Source organism: Paramormyrops kingsleyae, chromosome 7 (genome assembly GCF_048594095.1).
Source record: "Paramormyrops kingsleyae isolate MSU_618 chromosome 7, PKINGS_0.4, whole genome shotgun sequence".
NCBI classification, from domain to species: Eukaryota; Metazoa; Chordata; class Actinopteri; order Osteoglossiformes; family Mormyridae; genus Paramormyrops; species Paramormyrops kingsleyae.
In genome coordinates, this window is record NC_132803.1 from 11,215,632 (window position 1) to 11,231,119 (window position 15,488).

General features: G+C 46.9%; 1 protein-coding gene and 1 long non-coding RNA gene across 4 annotated transcripts in view; one reads left to right on the top strand and one right to left on the bottom strand.

Annotated features, from left to right (window-relative positions):
• The window catches only part of LOC111842114 (NIPBL cohesin loading factor), a 32,212-nt gene extending 20,399 nt beyond the window's left edge, over positions 1 to 11,813 (bottom strand). For all 3 annotated transcript variants that reach the window (XM_072714265.1, XM_072714264.1, XM_072714263.1), the window contains exon 1: positions 11,486 to 11,813. The gene's annotated coding sequence lies outside the window, so the exon portion shown is untranslated. The remainder of the gene's footprint in view (positions 1 to 11,485) is intronic.
• Positions 11,814 to 11,892: 79 nt separating this feature from the next.
• Positions 11,893 to 14,120, top strand: LOC111842115 (uncharacterized). The gene is made up of 3 exons (XR_002837831.2): positions 11,893 to 11,993; positions 12,327 to 12,397; positions 12,589 to 14,120. It is a non-coding gene; the product is annotated as an uncharacterized lncRNA (long non-coding RNA).
• The last annotated feature ends 1,368 nt before the right edge of the window (positions 14,121 to 15,488 follow it).

A 15,488-nucleotide genomic window follows, 5' to 3' on the forward strand; every position in this document is an offset into this window, starting at 1 on the left:
TCAGCAATGCTAAGACTGATTATCAAAATAGACCATCCATTAGCTTCCCAGGGGGTGAACACTGTACTGTAAGGCAACACCTGTAATGAGTATGTACATACAGCAAAATGCTCATTTGACAAACAGCTGATCAGTTAGTGGCTTAAGAAGATTGCTAGTAAATTGTTAGTAAATAGAAGTGTGGCATCTGTGGTATGGTAAACCACAGCGAGCTATGGTAAAACGGATACTGATGATGTCCAACCCTGAAATGACTGACAAGAATCACGTTGTGGCAGATTCCAAGCTTGAGAGCCCTGATTCAGTGAGTTACTGTTGAAAGACTCCTCTCTAGCACACACACACGGCACATTTCCCTCATTTTCATTGAGCTACATGAACATCCTGAAATAAAAACCACCAAGTTACATTCCAACAGTGGGATGCTTTGAACCATAACAAACAAATGACACAAGAGGCCCGACAGAGCCCAAGGTGCAGGAGGTAATCTGATAGGACAAGTGAGTGCCAGCTCCTGAGTCGGAGCGTTTTGCACCCTCCAGTGGCCGGCCGAGTTGAGCGGTGCACTGTGTGAACAAAAGCACTTTAATCAGAGAACCACTGAAGAATGAGCCAGGCAAGAGAGGCCATGGGAACTCCCAAGAACCGTGGGCAATGGCTTTTGGACACTTGGATCCAACACAGTGCATCAGTCTTTGGAATGAAGATTGCCTGACAACCAAGACTCCCAATCCACAGCAGTGCAGGAGAAACCTGCCCTGTTATTTGCCCCTCAAACCTGAATGAGACCCACAAAGCATTTCACACTTAGACATCAGTGGATGTGTGGAGCCTGGTCCTCAGAAACCTGATTACTGTCGCTGTCCAACAAAAACACACATCTCCAAAAATCCATTATTTCAGAAACATGAAAAAACCCTCACTGTCCCAGAAACTACTTTACAAAATAGATCTAAAATAGCACCACAAATATAAACCTCTCTTTATACAGTCTTCAGTGATTAATGTTTTAAATGGACTTACTTTAAATGTATTGTTGTCAGTAAGGCAAATATCAAATTTGGTATTTGTGATTAAATAGATCTAAATCAAGTCATCAATATTAAGTTAAAATTAGTGTAAAAATGACCCATACAAAGGACCATTGTGAACACAAATGGTAACTATTATAAACACAAATACTAGTTAAATAGATATAACATCAATGGGTGTATTCAATCTAAAGTCACAATTGTCAAAAGATGACATATACAGTTTTCATCGGAGGGCAATGTTATGGGAGAGTACGGCAAGCTCTCGAAAGGGGTAACACACAAAAGCACATCACCCACTGCCACAAAACCGAAATATGAAGCCAAGCACACGAGCAATTCTTCAAAGCTGCTCTCCCTCTACCAGAACTAACACCCGAGCAGGAACCTAACTCAACGCCAAAGACGCATATCGTGTTAAATCAAAAACGGTTTAAGTCACAATATGATGCACTGAGCCAGCAGCCTCTAATACCGCATTGTGCCAAGTCACAAGCCCAGAAAACACTGTGACAAAAACACCCCCAGGAGAAAGCAGACGTGCACGTTCACCACTTTAACCGAGGGCTGGGCTTGAGACGCACTTTCACGTGATCCAACAAATGCCAAGTGAACAGTCCAAAGATGTCACTACAGCCACAGGGAATGAGCTCCAGGCAGCAAGCGGCTGAATCCCAGAGTCTGGCTGATGCAGGCATTGCCCTCACAGACCCCACGCCGGCAGGACCCCGCAACAGCAGGACCACGGCGGCTCTGTTTTCTGGGTGACGGCCGTTGGCCCAGCATAACGCATATCTGCACGATGAGCTCATCACAGCATCCACCAGGAATGGTGTTAGCGTCCCAGCACGCCCCGGTACAACAAAGCACCACGGTAACCGGAGGCTTAGGGGAGTTAAGCTGTCAGTCACAGAGGAACTGCACCATGGATGCCATCACCCAGCACACGGACTTCAGCCAGGGATCTGTGTGAGATCACGTTTGACCTGGAGACCTTCAGCCCGGACCTCGGCTCCCTGCTACCGGCCCTTAACACGCATCTCCCAACTACAACATTGAAACAGTCAGTGTGTGACTTAAGCTCATACACATGTGAATTATGACTAGGATAAGCAGTTGCATGAACAGCTGGAGTTTTGAAAAGAAGACTGGCAGAAATCTTACAAGATTAGTAGAAATTATTCATGGGACATGAGAGGTTTTCTGCTGAATCTATGGCAGAAAGGGATTTTTGTAACAAGCGAAGCTGCAGGTAGAGATGTACAATCCATCGGTTAACATATCAGGAACAGCCAATATTCATGAAAAATTAAGATATAGGCTTTGGGCCGATGTGTAAATCTTAGCTGATTTTAAACTGCTCCAGAGCTAAAAGACTGAACTACTAAAATAATGGAAATGATTGCACTGGACAATCAGCCATTTTTGCAGCAGTGGACGAGGGATTTTGTTGGCTCGTCCACACTTACAAAAGTGGTTCTCAAAGTTTTTTTCTGGAGTCCTGCCAAAACACCCATTCCCAACTCCTTTAGATATGATAAATTCCACCATGTGGGGCTGCGCGGTGCAGGGCGGGGGCGGGAGGCTCCACAGCCATGACATGTTTATAATACACTATCTAAACCAGGGGTGCAAAACTGCAGTCCTGGGGGGCCAGAGCCCTGTGTAGCTTAGTTCTTTCCCTGTTCCACCACAAATGATTCAGCTCAACAGCTATGTGGTAATTAGCACAAGAAGTTGAATCAGGTGTGTTAAACGAGGGGAAACCAAAAATGTGCAGGGCTCCGGCCCCCCAGGACTGGAGTCTGACACCTGTGATCTAAACTGACCCATGGATTGATCTTTGGTTTTGCACAGAATAAAAAAACGACGTGATGTCATTCCGCTAATCTGTGCCTGAGAAGTTAGCTGGTTTTGAATCAGCAACAAAAAAATATTGGTTTCTATATAAGTCAAGACTTCCACATCAGCGCTCCAATCGTCACAAGCAGTAAAGTCTGGGGGTTGAAGCATGTGTTACTGTTGCTGGCAGAAATCACCTGTCACAGAACCTAGGGAAGCTAGATTATGGCAAAGTCATAATAACGATTTTGGTCAATACTGAGATCACGATTTAACACGATGACTCACTGGCTTTGGAAATATCATGCATTTATTGAACTTAAAAAACTCCATAAACTCTAAATTTAATTTGACTGAGAAACAAATAAAATTGGGCTGCAAAGGGGTGCACTGGATCTATAACGCCAGACAAAACTGCAAAATGAAATGTAGCACAATAAGCATTTTATCTTGATTATTTTGATAATTGTTGAAGGCCAAAACTGTATTTGCAATTAAAATTCAATTGCCCAGCCCTAATAGTACCCATAGTGCAAATGGTCTGCAACCATATTATAATATACAATTTAATTTATAAGCCCTACTTTGGTGTATTAATGCTATAGCATGTCCTGATGAGAGTCCTACACTAATCCTAGCCCACCTTCAGATCACATTTTCTATTGATGGGGGCAAAAGCCATTCCCTCACTATCCCACATAACACTCTCCAACCCTCCCATCATCGCATGAGGAGCTGACCAGCTCCAGGACCCTATCAGCCTGGCTTCAGGGATCCCCGCACCCCAACTCTAAACAGGTACATGTGTTTACGGCTCCTTCTCGTCCTACAGAGAGCCACTTGGCTGGTTATAAAAGGACCGTGTGAGGCCTCCCACATCTGCAAGTTCACCACAAGAAGCACTCCAGTGCTTAGTGGCACAGCCTCATCCAACCAAATCTGGCCTTCAGATGGAGCGCAGAATTATGTGAAAGAACTGCTGCCAAGCTGGAAATGCACAGCGAGACAGATGGTCAGCATCGAGATGCAGAGCTCTGTGTCTGTCTGACCAAACACTGAGGCACAGCTTCATTCCCCCTGCTCTCTGCACCTGCCTGTGCCCCCTCCATCCCCTGGGTGCCAAACAGTTTGTTTCCCCCCCCCCTCAATCAACCTGCTACTACTTCAAATCTCAACTCCAATCAATCACTGGCAATATGAAACCTTCTACCAATTTAAAACGCCTTAACCACATTAACAGTAAGGGGTATTTTCATTTAGGAAAGCTAACAAGAATTTCTTGTGTGGTTTTAGTCCCTGGATACCAGAAAAATACGATGAAATTTCACAAACCACAAATTAAAAACACATTTCATAGTAGAGCTACTATATGCATACTGAAAATGACTGGAGTGAAATGATCCTGATGGGGTACACATTTCACGTTTAATGGTGATGTAATGACGTGCTCTCCTCCACAGGAAGCGGCGAGGTCACATGGCTCCGCGTATGAGGCGCTACACCAGGCCTGGCAGCCTGGCACTCTGACAGCTCAATCTGCCAGCCTGCGTCTCAGGAAGCGTAATGAACCAAAATATTTGCATCTCTTTAGCCAAAACACTCGCTGTGGCGGAGCCTGAGAAGTTAATCACTCAAGCCCTGACCACGGTCAGAGTCGGCAGGCCCGGCGTCTCATCACAACGTCACAGACTGAGCAGTGAAGCCAAACAGCCTCATCATAACATCCTTCCGGAAACCCGCAGCTCAGAAGCGGTCTGGTGCATCTAGTCTGCCTGAAAGCGGACTGGGGCTCACAAAGCCAGAGGGTATACCTCCACAGACCTCATTGTCCGTCAGGGCCATCCAGGACAGACACCACAACACCTACATGACCCAAAAGCCATCTCCATGTGGCTGGAAACAAGGCACAAAGGAAACCTGGCAGGCATTTACACAGTGATCCAGTAAAGGGGCCCAAGCCTTTCTGAACGAGCCCGGCGAGGAGGCCCTTTGCTCCAATGAAACCTGGGTTTAATGGAGGGCCTTGTGCATGTTCCCCCAAAACCCCACTGCACCAGCGTCCTGCAGCTCTAGGAGCCAGCTGGGATGGCAGCATGTGCCCTGAGGTAAGCACAAGTGTGCGGAGGGGCCACCCTGATGCCCAATCACTTTCCTCCAGTCGAGCTAAATATCATGAGGGATTAAGCAAGACACATTACTGAACCATCTGTGTTCTTCATTGAGCCCTGCACTGCTAGCAAAGACCAAGGGAATGTTCCACAAAGCAGAATTTCCCAGTTAGCTGAATACCTTAAATCAGAAGTCATGATTGTCCAATAGGAATGCTCCTTACATAAACTCTTTTTGGACAGCCATGACTTCTGGCTTAAGCTAACCCAGTTAACTGAGAAATCCTGCTTTGTGTAGCACCCCCCAACATGAATTTAAACGGCCACAAACACACACAGGAAACAGAGAGCCGGACCGTTCAGGGAGGGCATCTGAGGGTAGCCAGCTGCGCTTACTGGGCCACGCACACAGACTGCAGCTTCATATACACCATTTGTGGTTTCAGTTTCGTTTCAACAGCGGCAACGGTTCCTATTTCACCCCCCACCATACCTGGGAGTGTTTAAGGGGCCAGACCTGCGGATGTCCCAGGTTTCATCAAAGCAAGGCCTCGCAGGAACAGACATCTGTATTCAGACGACACGCGCATACAAAACGGGCACATTTCTGGCTATTGGTTACACAAACACACCCATTACGGTGCACCTTCCCGCAACCGGACCAGGCTTTAATAGGAAATAACCAAGTTATACACAGCAGACTTTCCATCTTTCTGTCAGCCCTTTCTTTAGGCGGACAGATAAAGTTTATTTATGCCGGGCAGGAATCAATAACTGGGTAATAATGGAAATTAAAACACAATGCAGCAGTACCTTCCAAACTAATAAGTCGGAAAGAACAGAAGATGAGTCGAGCCGGAGATTCAGGTCGCCTGAGTGGCTGACCAGCAGAGGGAGCGAGTGAAGAGTGTGCAGACCCCAGCGTTAACAGCTCACGATTCCCTTCGTATCCCGATATAGGAAACACCTTAAAACATAAGTAGCAGCAGACAGCTGGTGATGCTGATGTCATAATCTAAGACTCCCATGAAGCCCACCAGTCAAACAAAGCGACCCCCGCTATCCCGCAGAAAGACGCTAAGGAGATGTGGCCGGCTGACCGCACACGAAACCAGCGGCGCTCACGGTCAAACACAGACACCAACATTCTGCTCGATGCCAAGCTTAGCCAGGTCACTGGCTCCTTCGAATTCCAAACAGCCTTAAGACAACCCGGTTTGCAAATGGAAATGAAAAATGAATCATTTATAAACAAGACAGACTCCGGCATTTGGAACCACTGGGGTTAGAACTGGGCGACTTTTTAATGCAATTATTTCAAATGGGTTTAAAGAACCAGGCATTTAAAGCAGGAAGATGTTGTGCTCAAACCCTATTTCCAGCTGAAGGCCAGAGTGTATATTACAATCCACGTGGTAACAGGTACGCTATGGGCACACTTCCGTTCAAACTACACAGTCATATACACAGTAGAAAACAAAGGACAACTTTTTTTACCAGTGCAAATTAGGATTCATACCAGCAATCCAAGTGCTTAGTGTGGTAATGGAGGGGGATTCAATACTCAATCCTAACTAGGGTTGCAAAGGGCTGGAAAATTTCTGGAAATTTTCCTGAAACTTTCCGTTCCATGGGAAGTTAAGCTGGGGAATTTTGGAAATATTCCACATTAGAAACTTTCCATGGGAATTAACGGGAAAGTATGGGAATTAACAAGAATATTCCTAGAATTTTGCAACCCTAATCCTAACAGACTTCAGACAATCAAGAAATGCTATCTTCCATCAAATCAGTGAATCCATTAGCTTTAGACTGATTCAAGAACAGCATTTTCAAACATCAACCACAACCTGTCCTGGTATGGATAAATACATAATGGATCTACAAGAAAAGCACAGCTCGAAGTTAGTAAATAACATGAGTAGGACACAAAGCTAACGAAAACAACCGTAAAAGACTAGGGGAAACACTAAATACTTGATAAAGTAAATTCTGCCTAATTATGCCATCCAAGGAAGATCCCTTCTATTCAAAATGTATGTCAGACATGTATGTTATAAGAACGTTCAACCAGCAGACAGGTTACTGATCCTTTTGATGAAGAACACAGCCGACAGCATCAGGGCACTAATGCTGATAATCAAAAAAGCAGAGCCTATACACAGGCACCTCAGTCTGCTATGAGATTTTCTAAAGCAGTGTTTCCCAATCCAATTCTCAGGGACCCACGGTCGGTCCATGTTTTTGCTCCCTCCAAGCTCCCTGCCAGACAGTCCACATTTTTGCTCCCTTTATTGCCCTGGGAGGGAGCAAAAACAAAAAGGAAATCTGTCAGGCACAGCAGAGGGGCACCACTCCTGCACAAACAAAGAGGCAGCATCAGCGCCATGGTCAAACAGCACTACACAAACAAAGAAGCACACACACACGCATAATGCACTGAGCTAAACATCCAACATGATTTCGGCCTGGGGGGGGGCGGGGGGGTGTCGTCATTTGCATTTATTCACGGATCAATCGTTCGTTAGGCCATCGTCACAAAGACCATCAAACTGGCAGGGGATCTGTCCAGCTGGTGAACATGCTCTCGCCGAAGTGCTCTGGCACTAGCACAGCGCCACCTACAGCTGGGCAGGCTGGGGCAGGCAAGGAGGCTGCCAATGACAGTAAAAGTAGCGGCACAGGCAGGACACCAGAGCCGATGAGCCGCCCCAGCAGTCTGGGTCAAGGGGTACGCAGAATTACAATTATGAACAAAGAACCACAAATCAATCCATCCATCTCCCATATCGCTTATCCACATCCAGGACAGTACAACACAGGCAACAAAAAAAATCACAAAAATTGCGGCACTAACACACTACCTAGGAAGATAATTATCATGGCACAAACTGTTTAATGTGCAACTTAGACATGTGCAGCTAGGACTTAGTGACTCGTCGTGATTCACTGGAGCACTGTTCCATGCTCACACATCCAGCCCAGCCCTTTGCAGTAAGGCCCTTGCCTCAGGTGCAGGGTATCAGTACTAGACCGATCAGCACCACCACGAATAACAAGACCACACCGACACCTGCTTTGTGTGTGTTTTATGTGACACTGCATGCCCGATGTCGCACAGTGCTCCCCGCCACAGCCACTGTCGTTCTCCGGCCGGCTTCCTGTTTGAGATGCGAATCAGTGGGCGGCTTCTACCACTGCTCTGGCTCACACGGCTCAGCCGGGGCGTAAACAGCGGGCACGCCAGCTGCCAGCAGCTGCACGTCATGACCACTAAAATCTCTCATTGTTACAAAACACAAAACAGAGATTAGCGAATACTTCTATGAAGTTTTACCTTCCAGTGACTACAGATATTGCTTTACACCCAGCCCAAAGCATCACAGAGTTCACAGACTTAAAAATACAGATGAAGCCCGTGTCTGTGGCCGTATTTCTAGCAGAATTTCTAAGAGAGAAGCAGCTCACTGCAGGAGGCATGCCATGCTGCGGGGCCCCAGCTCGCGCCTTCTGGGGAATTACATGTGGACTCTGAAGAATACGATTTTCTCCACAGGGAATTCAAACACCCCGGCAAAATGGCTGACAGAGAAACTGCACTCCATCACCCCCTGCTTCCTATTTATGGGGCTATACTACCATATATATTGCAGCATTTCTGAATCCAAGCCTACAGTCAGAAAACAGCGCAGCATTCAGCTGTGCTATTAGACAGCAAGGCTCAAGTCCAATGGAAGCCAAGGTATTAAAAAGAAAACACAAACTCTTCATTTTAAGGCTTGTTGTAGAAGCACTTTTCATCTTTCTGTTTTTATTTCCTGAAAAGAAAAACTGCTGACCAACAAGTTACTAGCCAGTTAATTCCCTTTGGTTCCCATGCAAAAGTCAGCTTGTAAAGCCAGTTTGGTAAAAGCACACAGAAGTGTGGTGTATCTGTGAGTCGCATGTATGCTGGTAGCACAACCACTGCCTGCTTGACGGTCTCATTTATTCACACTTATATATGCATACTAACAGCTGTTCACGCTGTAAAATACTCGAGTCTAAATATTTCCTACTTTTTAGATTCATGCAATTCTAACAATTTAAGTGACACATCAGATGCTTTCCCAGTTCATACATTTGCTTGATAACAGCTGAAATTAAAAATAAAAATAAAAACAAAAAGTGCAGATGGTGGACCCTCCCAGGATTCTAATGGTCTTCAGTTACATCCCAGCTATCAAGCAGTTCTGGGGCACCTTTCAGGTGAGGTGTGCCTGCATGTTTGCAGGTAACCAGCTTCAGAATGATCAGGGGAGATGGCCCTTACACTATAGCCCCCCCCCCCCCCCGATTAAGTCAGCCGAATGGCAAATTCCAAACTCGCAGATACGAGAGAAAAAAAAAACACATCAAGAAGCAACCAAACACTAAGTCCACTTCTCTGCACTATATGAAAATCTGTGATATATCAAGATTGCAGCCCATTAACCATCAGATGTCAGCTGGGAGGTGAGTTCATGTAATCTGAAAGAAAGCCTCTCTTGGGCTCTTAAACACATTGAAAGGGAAGATTGACGATGGCAATGAGGAAGCAGGAGGTCATGTGACAGCTTTCATGTTTTAATTAACATATAAATGTAAATAATTTGGCACCTAGATGGCCCATTTGATGCACGGTAGATATGATAATCATTGACGACCAGTTAGCTACCTGCATATCACAAGCACACACAGGACTGCGAAAGGCTTAGGGTTCAGGAAAGCGGTCCTTCATGCAAACGTTTCCTTATGGTCACACTAGAAAAGGCTAGAAAAGTGCCCAAAGTTGTTTCTCTTCACATTTGCATTATATTTGACCGTCTGCTTAAAAAAAGAGGGATCAAAACTCCCTTAATACAGCTGGTACAAAGAATAACACAATAAGACAACTGACCTTATTACTACGTAAACATTTATCCCGTCACTGACTTCAGAATCCAGTCTGTTATAAGGAGAGAGAAAAAAACTCCAAACGAGCAAATAAAAGATCATACAACCAAAACAAAGGACATTAAAGAAAGTGAGGACACACAGGGATCCAGATCTCAGGGAGACAGATTTCGTGACAAGGGGCCTGATTCCCACTTCAACCACAACCAGGTGAGTGAAAGGATATGACCAGCAAAACAAAGACAGGAATGCAAGGGGGCGGGGGCAGACGAAGAGAGATGGACTGGTGGCTGCTGGCCATTCCCCAGGTATGGAAGGGTCCATGCACTCTTTCAAACTAACATGACTGGACCCAGAACTCTGCCCCATCAGCCTAGTGTTACATGTACAGTGGCTGATTGGCCTCTTTCGGACAGTCAGTCACTTCCCTTGCTGGGGAGCCTCCTGTGGGGGATGGCGGGGGACGGTGTGAACCAGGCAAGTACTGCTCGCAAGGTCCCTACTTGTGTGGTCCATGCTCACTCGTATTTACACACCAAATGTTTTATCTAGCATTACATCCACGAAAGTAGATAAAAATAATTACAATACTGGAAGACGATCATCACTTATATATATGTTACTTTAACGGTATTCCGCAAAAATCGAAACCAAAGGACAGAAACCAGGGCTGCGTGCAGGGTAAACAGGGACATCAAGGAGCCCCTCGAACCGGGGGCCCCCACAGTGTGGACCGGCCTGACACAAACCCCCACAGCGCGCAACGAATCATGGTCACCTACATCCATTAGGTCATGACTTTCAACCCCAGGTCACCGTGAAGGGGTCTCGCACTGGGACAGGCCATGTCAACAGACGCCGGGACCTGGAGCGGGACCTGGAGCGGGACAAGAGGGACAGCCGAGGCCGGCCAATGACACCCACAACGGGCTGCCTTCGCCTTGCCTTTCAAAGTCTGTGATATTCGGACAAGAAAGGTTGGAGCAGTGCCTTCCCCCAGCCCGCCAAGTGTCCGGCGCCCCGTCCAATCGACGGGCGCCGACGCCGAGCTGAGGTTTCCCCCGCTCCTCGTCGGCGGGGCGCCCGGCCCGTTAGCGGACTAGCCTAGCCAGTCATCCAGCTCATTGTTTCGAAGCCGAGCGGGTTAGCCGGCCGCTAGCGAGCCCACTACCGCCCCCGCCGGGCACTCGGCCCGTCTCGGCTGACCCTCAGTGACGGTACTAAAGTGCCGGAAACGCCAGGTTCGGATCCGCCAGCGCCGCCGAACCAGAACGCCATTCGAGGGACTCATTATTTTCCTCCTCCATCATGTGAAAGGCTGTCCCCCCCCCAGCGGCCTGCTATGGCCTCCCGCAGCTCCAGTCCTCGGGCTCGCCGTATCAGACTACACCGCGCCCCCGCGCATCTCGGCGGGCACACAATTGTGACCCGGACCGCCATAAAGAACCGAACCGAACCGAGCTGGGCCGATTCGCTGGTGGGGCCCTCGCCGGTTCAGCTGCGCTCAGCCGGCTTTGAGGGTTTACACAGAAATCGCGCTGGCGGAGGAGAACCGTTTAGGGGAACCGTAATAAAAGGCGAGAGGTTTACCTGCCTGTGTTTGTTAGCGAGGAGAAGCGGGCGGTCGGTGGCGGCGCCCCGTCCGTCCCTCACCGCTCCGCGGAGAAACACGACAGCGATTCGGGCCGCGGCTCCGCTCCTCCAACTCACTGCAAACGCGACTGCTTCGACGGCGAGAGCATCCCCCGGGCCGCGCCTTCGGGCGGCTCCACACCGACACTGCTGGAAACGGCGGTTAAAATCCGGCTGGGCTACGAGAACAATTCGGGAGAGGAGAGGGGCAGAAGCCACGGAGGGCGACCGACGCGGCGATCAAAGGAGCCACTCAGACGGACTCCCTCTGTCGGAACAAAATGCCGACCGGAAGTGCTGCTGTGGGAGCGACTCCCTCCGCCGGCGCCAGCTCGCTAACTTCCGCCGCCCAGCTGCCCCGGCACCGTCGTGCAGGCACAGTGGATCCGGGCCGGGCAGCGCGCTGGGCTCAGCCGGCGTCCACCAGAACCGACGGGTCATGTTCGCCGCGGCTGTGCTTCCTCGGGTAGTTTTTTTTTCCCCCTCAGCGTGGACCCCATTGTTCAGTAATTGTGATCTGCGTACTTCACTGTAGGCGAAACAGTTCCTACTTAATACCTGGATAATTGCATAGACGTAATTTTGCTAAATTTGATTGCATTTATTTCGCTGTACCTTGTACTGCAGTTGGCTGGTCAGTTGTTGTATGTTTGGCTTTTGTTAAGTGATTGTCATAGTGTATGTAATGCAATGACCATCCTCTTTCCTCACTATTCAAACCTCAGTGTACAGACAGAAACAGTGTCCACTCGAATATGTATCCTGTTCATTCTGTTTTCTTGCCTGCTTAACTATTAAGTCTGCAGTGATCCGGAACCCAGCACAGCAAATACAGGTTTGGTGAAACTCTGGACAGAAAGCCAGCTCAAGGTGAAAATGATGAAATGCCAGTCAGTCTGTCTGGTTCTCCAACTCACAGCACACATTCTTGCCTTTTAAATCCATACTGCCTGAATTGTTAATATGATGGGCATAATTAATACAATTAGCAACCAACATTCTCCCGCCTCTCACCCCAATAGCTGATCATTCCAGAAACTTGACGCTAATTCAAATTGCAGTGACACTAGCAGCAGCACCACAAGTGGACTCGCTGGGTTGGATCCTCAGGACAGCTGGAGCAGTACCTTCTGGGGCCAGGGAGAGAAGAAATGTCTCACCACTAGTCGAGCTGTATTCCACAGCCTATTCTCTCCTCCTCACCTTAGCACAGTCCTGAAACTTCCCCTCAGTCTGTCTGGAGAGGTTGTGTATTCAGTGTTTAAAATGATCAGTGACTCTCAGGGATCATCTAAAAACAGACTATGCCCATAGCCAGAAACTAATCGCTCCTGTGGTGATGACATCATAACGCAAGGCATTGTGGGTGTTGTTTGTTACAGTCACCATTTTTGGAGTAACCCTGCTGTGTTCGCAACAGTTCGACACAATGACGGAGGAGGAGCAGCAAACTTGCAATTCTGCTACCTGGCTACATCTGTTTGGGGGGTGCAAGCAAAATATGTTTCTGACATGCTTTTGTACACTGTGGGACCTGCAGGGGAAATGGCACCAGTGCAGGTGATGCCAAATGCCTGAACTAACTCATGAGGAAAGGACTGACCTGGACCCCACTGAAGGCAATAGCATTGAAGAGGGTGTGGGCAAAATTGGGCAATACTATGAGCGATTCTGTATACTGCTTTAGCGGGTGCTGTTCTGGAGCACATTTCTCCACTGGCTCATTCCACTGCAGTGTTTTCACACTGCTGTGGACCGTTCCTGGCTGCTGCCATGAGGCACTACACCTCCCCACACCTATCTATCTGTCTTATCACCACTAATTTATTATTATCTCTAAACATTTATTTCTATAATATTACAGTATTCTGTTTTCAGGATGTTCTATTTGTGTACTGTGTACTTTTTAGATTTTTTTGCGTAACGTTTACTTGTTTGTGCTGTGTATAGGCCTACTATATTTGCACTTTGTCTGTTTGGCACTGCGTTTTTGCTGCTATAAGTACCAGAATTTCCACATTTAACAGTTACGGTGCTTTGCCTTTGTGTAACAGTATGGGTGCAGTAGCCTGCACTGCTGTCTTACTGATCCCTGTAAGTACAGATGCAATTGTGATGCCATTGACACTTGAAGATACCATTTACTTTTGAATGATTTATGAGTGGCCCTTACTGATTTATAAGTACCTCTGTACTCTCCGACATCCTACTTGGGCCCTGGGATTTGGGGTTGGACACAAATGCTCCTCATGGGTAATATTTTGCCTACTGTGGGAGGGCTCTTCAGTTAATTTTGCCAATTTGGGGGGGGGGATCTCTCCCTTCGGCCCACATACACATTGGCCTCCTGGGAAATTGCCCAGTATGCCAGATGGCCAGTCCAGCTATGCTACTTTCGGGGGTCTGCAAGTACTATTTGGCAGAAAAAATCTGCAGCTAACAATTTGTGAGTTTGATTTTTCAGTAAGCAAATGAATAAATGCAGATATGGAAGTAAACATTTGGCATTCTTCTAAGTTCAAAATATTTTTTTGTTTTAAAATCAGAAATGATTCTACCTAAAGTTAGCCCTGCATCTTGATATTCATGCAGACAACATACATAACATTGCATAAAAGATGCACTATGTGGACCAAAGTATTGAGACACCTGGTCATTACACCTACAAGAACTTTTATGACGTCCTATTCTAAATCCATAGGCATCTATATGGAGTTGGTCCCCCTTTGCAGTGATTACAGATGCCACTCTTCTAGGAAAGCTTTCCACAAGTTTACGGATTGTGTCTGTGGGAATTTTGACCCATTCGTCCAGAAAAGCATTTGTGAAGTCAGGCACTGATGTTAGATGTGAAGGCCTGGCTCTCAATCTCCGTTCAAGTTTACCCCAAAGGTGTTTGATGGTGGTTCCACCAAGGTTAGGGCTCTTTGTCAGCCAGGGAAATTCCTCCACACCAAACTCACCCAGCCATGTCTCTATGGACCTTGCTTTGTGCACTGGGGTACAGTCATGCTGGAACAGAGAAGGGCCTTCCCCAAACTGTTCCGCCAAAATTGGAAGTGTCTTGAAAAATAACCCCATACCATTATCCCTCCTCCACCAAACTTTACAGCTGCAACAATGCAGTCACGCAGGTAACATTCTCCTGGCATCTCCCAAACCCAGGCTTGTCCTTCAGACTGCCAGATAGAGAAATGTGTTTTGTCCCTCCACAGGACATGTTTCCACTGCCCCAGAGTCCAGTGGCGGTGTGCTTTACACCACTGCATCTGATACTTGGCATTGTGCTTGGTGATGTGAGGCTTGCATGCAGCTGCTTGGCAATGGATGCTCATTCCATGAAGCTTCCAGCGCACAGTTTTTGTACTGGGGTTAATGCCAGACAGAATTTGTAACTCTGCAGGTACTGAATCAGCAGAGTGTTGGTGATTTTTGTGCACTGTGTGCCTCTGCACTTGGTGACCCCGCTCTGTAACTTTACATGGTCTGCCACTTTGTAGCTGAATTTCTGTTGATCCTAAACACTTCCATTTTGCAATAATGCCACTTACAGTTGACCGTGGAATATCTAGCAGGGAAGAAATTTCACAAACTGACTCACTGCAATAGTGGAATCTTATGATAGTACCACACTTACATTCACTGAGCTTTGCAAAATCAATGAATGAATGAATGCCTTTTATTGTCACTATACATGTATAGTGAGATTAAGAGCAACACCTTCAGTGCAAACCACGACAAACAATACACAATAAACAAGTGATAAACAATAAACAAATAGTGCAAAGTTTTGTAGTGCTATATACATTACAAATAAATAACTGAATAGACTTTTTAAATATATGAATACCAATGTGATATGTAGTGTATTACATTGTAATAATAATCATGTGGAAGATTATGTTGGAACATATTGCACAGTGTATGATATTGCACAGTTCTCTATACCATTTAGCCACTG